Genomic DNA, 6739 nt, shown 5'->3' on the forward strand with positions numbered 1-6739 from the left:
TCACCCAGCGAGATAAAGTCTGTGCTCCAGGATCATTGAAAGGAGCCATCGGAGTGGAAACACACACATTTCACAGCCCAGCAGCCAGCCTTGGCTCCAACCACCCCAGGAAATGCTGTGCATGTGAATGAGACCAAGCACTATGCTCCAGGGATGGGACATTAAACAAGAAGGAAAACATTTTCAAAGTGAAATGAGACTGAATCTTGTTGGAAACAACAGGTCCTGGCATAAGTGCCATGGAATCTGAGGAAGAGCATTAATAAATTCTGTTTCAGAAATATACTGACTATTGCACTATGAAAGGATAAATTGCTTCAAAGTTCTCCAGGGCTTCAGAAGTAACTTTGATTTTTAGAAAAGTTAACTATTTATTATAGCAGATTCATCATGTCTGATGTTGTGAAACTTACCCTTTGATCCCATCTTCCACTTAGCCCAGTGCACTTCTCTTTGGGTCTGGTCTGCTCTGACATGCTTAGAATCACAGAATCATAGAATGCTTTGGGTTGGAAGGGACCTTAGAGATTAGCCAGTTCCTGCCAAGGGCAGGGACACCTTTCACTAGACCAGATCACCCAGAGCCCCATCCGACCTGGCCTTGAACACCTCTAAGAATGGGCCAGACAGTTTCTCCAGTCAGCTTGTTCCATTGCCTCACCATCCTCATAGTAAAGAATTTTTTCTCAATATATAAAGTAAACCTGCCCTCTGTCAGTTTGAAACCACTCCCCTTTGCCCTGATCATCCATGCCCTTGTCAAAAGTTTATCTCCAGCTCTCCTGTAGACCCTTTAGGTAGTGATGTAAGGTCTCTCTGGAGCCTTTTCTTCTCCAGGCTGAACAACCCCAGCTCTTTCAGCCTGTCTCCATAACAGAGGTGCTCCAGCCCTCGAAGCATCTTCATGTACTCCTCTGAACTTGTTCCAATAGGTCCATGTCCTGCTCATATTGGAGGTCCCAGAGCTGGACAGGGTGCTGCAGGTGGGGTCTCAATACCTAGTGTAGTCGCAGGTCAGAGAAGTTGTGCTGTGATATCCAGACGAACCCTGGTCTTCCAGTGAGGTTTGTGAGGAAGTAAAAAGGTATTTAATGTGCAGCACTGTGCAGCCATGTGAGGGGGGCATCCTGGTGAGAATGCCTGGGGTCTCACCATGGTGTACTAGAAACCTTCCTCCCTACCACCTGGTCCAGAGCAGAGCTTTCAGGCACTAGACTTGCTCCTGCACAGGAGATACCCATTAAGATGTAATCCAGAGAGAGATACACTTTTGGTTTTAAAACAGGAGGCCTGAAAGATGGCTTTTCACAGCCGTTCATTTTAAATGAAAAGCTACCTTTGAATTCCTGGGTTATATCTGGACAGACTAATGAAGGCAGGGCAACTTCGGTAAAGCATTCACCTTGTGTTTGTGATACAAATGTAGTTTGCAATCCCATCCACAGTGTTTCCTGAGGTCTGCCCAGGGCCAGAAGTTCAAGCTGTGATAGCAGAGGTTCAGTAGGAGCAGGCTTTGGCTTTGGTTGCTGTGGTTGCTGCAGTAAGAAAGTGCATGACAAGAAAGTAGTTCCTAGGGAATGTTGTGCTCAAGACATTGTTCTTCTTGAGCGTTGCAAAATGTGTGTGTCTCCTTTTCCACTTGGCCAATGGTTTGTTTCTTCATCTCTTCTGGGCTGTACAAACAGTATCACCCTGTGGTGGGGAGTGTCGTTGAAGGCACTGGATTGTCTTTTAGTGGCTTATCTTCTGCAATGTTTCTGGCACACGATAATCCCAGATGCCTGGTGAATTCTTCCTCCTATCTTCTCCCAGTTACTCAGCCTAATCCTTTCCAGCCTGTAATCGAGCCAAGCAGACTTGTGAGACACTAATGTGTTCTGTGATTGCAGTTTGCTTGCCAGCGTTTATGACATTTGGAAAGACAGTGGTGAGTCATGCGAGACAAATGGTTAGTGCCATCTATTTTTTTATGTATGTATATAATTAGGTTTTTCAGCAGAAGAGAAAACAGCCCCTGTCCAGCTTGTCAGGAGAACAATAAAAAGAGAGGGGAAAAATTCTCTTTAGCAACTTTTTGCAGCCTGACAAGTGGTTTTGATAAGTTTCTTAGATGGCTTTTTCGTTTTTTTCTCAGAGTTACACAATAATTTCAATGCTGTTGCTAGAAATATGCAACAGAGCCAGGAAGCATAATTGTTGGAAGCAAGTAAAATATGGCAGCTATACAAATAGATACTTTGTCCCGATACAGTGTGTAGGATATACTGATTTTTTTCCTTCAGTGATTTTGTCTGTGGGTGTTTAGTGCTCTTCTCCCTCTTAGGACACTGTTTTGTGTATCACTGTGCCCACTGACGTCTTTTCTTCCAAAGTCAACAAAAGCCTTTGCAACTCCCCTTGGTAGTCTCTTCAAGAGATCTCTAGTGTCTACTCAGTGGGTTTTCTGACTAGATTTATAATTTTCTCCATCTCTCACCTCTGAAACCATCTAAGAGATAACACATAGAACCACAATTTTTGTTTCAAACCACAATGTTGAGTCATTATTCAGTTTTTGGCAGGCAGTGAAGGCTTAAAAATGTCCACTCACTTCTGATGACTCAGTTAGAGCATCTTCATACCTCTTGGGCTTGAATTTTCTGATGGTCCTTGAGAACTCAAAGAACACACAAAGCCTAGTTACACAATCCCACTAAAAACCCAGCCAAAGTATCCTAGTCTGGATGCTTAAGAGCAGAGGTGCCCATAATTGAGAGCACTTCAGGGAATGTTGGTCTTACTCACTGGGTTTCGGTTTATTCCTTATTAAAATAAGGGTAAAAATACCAAGGCTCCTTCCTGATAATGGGCTTCTGTTTGCACAACACAGTGATCCCCAGGTGAAAGTGCCGTGTTGTAAACAAGGGCAGGGAGTGTGCCCACCTTGAAACCCTGACCATCTGATAACTGGGACTTGCCCTGTACACACAAAAACATTTTGCTTAGAAGTACCATCAAATTTCTGGAGAAATCTTCCACACAAATAAAAAGCACCTGCCCAACAGCTACAAAGAGATAAACAAGCCACTTCAGAGATGTGAACCAGCAGTTTCATGAGAACACGCAGCAGATGCTTGTGCACTTCAGTGCAAGCTGTCCAGAGTTTCTAGAGAGTGTCCTGATGTCTGACAGCTCGTTCTACTGTAAAAATCCTTATTGTTTTCAAGTAGACTCAGAGATAGCCTTAGATACCTCTGTGTGAGTTATAGGATATCTCAGGCATTATCAGCCAGTGCAAAAGGACTGTGATCTGGCAGCATTTAGATCTGTTATCCCTCTATGGCATGAAATGTTCAAGGTCTCCTTAAGGAGTGATGAAGATTCAGCTGGAGCTGCTCACTGTTTTTTGAAGGGAGGCCAGTGTGGATGAAATGAAGCTGCAACAAATAACTCAGACATTCAAGAGCTTTCAGGAGCTGTCACTGTTAGAATGCACAAGAGTTTCACCATTTCTGTTTTTGAACATGCTTTTTTAATTTATGAGCCTCAAACTCTTCTCTAGCTCAAGGGACAATCCATAACAGAGCAGAATTTGAACACAAACCTCCATATATGAGTTAATTCAGCTCAGTACTTGCAGCTGAGAGGTTGTGAGCAAAGGTATGGGAAGAGTGACTACAGGTCCTTCTGGCAACCACACTCTGCTAGTTTGTACCAAGGAGAAACTCATGTAGAATGATAGAAAAAAGATTTTGAAACTCATTTTCATCATTAAGCAGCAACCACTGTCCTCTCAAATGAGTAAGGCAGACTGTCCCTCAGCAGTGCCCTTGCAAACCAGCCCTCTGCATCACTCTGATCTCTGTCACAGCTGGCCAGTCCTGCTCTCTATCAGAGATTACACCTACATCCTGAACATTAGGGAAGACTGGGTTGGATCTGCACTTGGATGGGAGACGTCTATACATTTTAGAGTTTGGTGTTCAAAGTTATGTTATGACTGCTGTTCTTCCTCTCCAAGTGGGATTGATCCAGTGACCCAAAACTGCCTGTAAGACCAAAACCATTGAGCATATGCATAAAAACCTCTTGACATTTACAAACGCCAGCTGTATTGAGCTGGTTTTAATTTTGGGGATTGTTTTTCTTTTATTCTTTCTATAATTCCATAACTGTATATCCATCTTCCTGTCTTGAATTAATGGATGCTGTGATAATAAATGTCTGATAAACTCTATCCCACGCTTAAGTAATTCCCATGGATTTCACGAGGAATGTTTTGGGTCTTTCCAGTTCCCTTGAAAATCGGGAGGATGTTGGTTTTTCAACAGACTGACACAGGCTGAAGTTCAGCAGATATGTGGAGGTATTTGCAGGGTTAAAAGTGTATCAGGAGAAATAATGCTGGAAGGCAAACTTGGAAGGCAGTAGGAATACTTGTTCTATTTATTTACAGAATATAAATTTCATATAATTGAGGCAGAAGAAATTGGGAGACAGCCATTGGAGAGAAGTGAGACCACTTTTGGGATCTGAGGGGCAAGTGGAAGCAGCATAGAACAGTCAAGCTGAATGTCTGGTACAAGCAATAGAGCAATCCCTCTGTGTTCATTTTAGGAGGGAATATGCCAAGGCATAAAGATTACAAATCCCACCTGAAAACCAAAATACAAATGGGGTCTGATGAGGGAAAACTGAAAGTGAAATTGTCAGGTTGAATTCATCAAGCACAAGGAATGTCTCAGACACTACAGCACATAAGATATTAAAAAAGCACAATCAGGGAGCGCAGCAGGTATTGTGTGTCAGAGGAACTCCATTGCTTGGGCTGATGACTAACACCACTTACACAGAAATCAAGGCCAGCATGCCAATGCAACCTGACAGAGAGCTCATCAGCTGCTTCTGATCTGTAGGGCTGCCAGAAAAGTGGTTAGCAAGTGCCTTCAGAGGCTTCTGTTCAGAAACTCTGTCAATCAGCAGAGTTAGAAAAGAGTTATTGAACAGTCGAGACAATGGTTTGTACAGTTTCACTCCTGTGTAAATCAAGACAGACAAGAAAGCAAATGCTTATTTCTTCTTTGTACTTCTCATGCTGCTGCTCTAAGAAGGGGCTGAACAAGAGCCAGTGCCAACAGGACAGGCTCCCACTCAAGGGGCAAAGGAAGAGAAAACACCAACACAAGCCTGCCATTCCTACAGGCCTATTTACCCAATGCCCTATGATTTACAGGCCATTTTATCCATTATCCTCTGTGCATTTCATAAATCTCCACGTGTGATGTGGTTATCACACGCCATGGCAGCAGCCCAACTGCCGAAGCCTTGATGTCTAAAACCCACCAAGGAATGTGTTTCCTTGTATGCTTCCATTTGGCAACACAATATGTTGGTCTGAGCTCCTTTCCCCCTCCCCAGTGGTTTTCACAATGCTTTCCAAATGGGTACCAAGTGTAAATGAAGCCTCAAACCATTCTGAGTATTCCATACTGGGCCATCTCATTTGCCAGTTTAAGGAGCTGTACCTTGGTATCTGCATAAACGGCTCTACTACTCCTCAAATTTTCTGAGATCTAGATGTTTTTGATATGTACATTTCCTATTACTCTGCTTGTTGTAAAGATCAGAAAGTCAAACAAATTTGATCTTCCCTCACTCCTCCCTTTCCAGATAGCACTAAATATCATGTAAAACCAGAACCTCAGCAACCCGTGACATCCTAAGAACCCCTGCTTGACAATATCCTTGAAATTCCGCTAAATATTAAATTATGTCATGTGTTTTGATAGTTTGTGACATCAGTCACAGATGACATTAACACAAGTGGCTGACACAGCATTTGCAGCACTCTCTCCAAGCCACTTTTTTCCCTCTTCTTGATGTCATTTCCTTTGTCGTTTCTCTGAGATTGGTGCTACTGAAGAGGTGCAGGTCTTTACTATCATTCTCTACTCCATAAAAACTGAATTATTGGAGTCTGATAGCCTGCCTGGATTACATGAGGACAAGGGAGGAAACCACGGCCAGATGACCCTCTGATACCATGGACAGCAGCAGAGCCATGTGCCCTTGACTCCCAGAAAGCCAATTGTATCCTGGGTTGCATCCCCAGCAGTGTGGGCAGCAGGTCAGGGAGGTCATTCTGCCTCTCTACTCTGCTTAGGTGAGATCCCACCTGCTGTGCTGTGTCCAGCTCTGGGAGTCCCAGGATAAGAAGGGCATTCATGTGTGGGAGTGAATCCACAAAGATGCTCCAAGGGCTGGAGAACCTCTGCTATGGAGACAGGCTGGGAGAGCTGGGGGCGTTCAGCCTGGAGAAGAGAAGGCTCTGGGGAGACTTTACAGCACCTTCCAGTGCCTAAAGGAGGTTTTAAGAAACATGGGGACATGTTTTAGCAGGACCTGTTGCCATAGGACAAGGGATGGTGGTTTTAAACTACAAGAGGGTAGATTCAGACTAGAGATAAGGAAGAAATCTTTTACAGTGAGGGTAGTGAGGTCCTGGCACAGGGAGTGGAAATGCATATATTAAAGTAGATTTTCTTATTTTCAAGAAATAATCTGCTATTCCTGACTCAATAAATATGACACAAAATGATCCAAACATGCTCTTCCATCACAGTTTATTTGTTATTATCAAGCACGAATCCAAAACCTGTGAGGCCAATGGCCATTCAAGAGCTGGGCTATTGCAGAAAGAGGACAGTAAATATGGGTTTCTTTATTTTCCACCAATGCTGATCAAGAGGTTTCCTGTCCA

This window comes from Pithys albifrons, chromosome 5 (assembly GCF_047495875.1).
Source record: "Pithys albifrons albifrons isolate INPA30051 chromosome 5, PitAlb_v1, whole genome shotgun sequence".
Classification (NCBI taxonomy): Eukaryota; Metazoa; Chordata; class Aves; order Passeriformes; family Thamnophilidae; genus Pithys; species Pithys albifrons.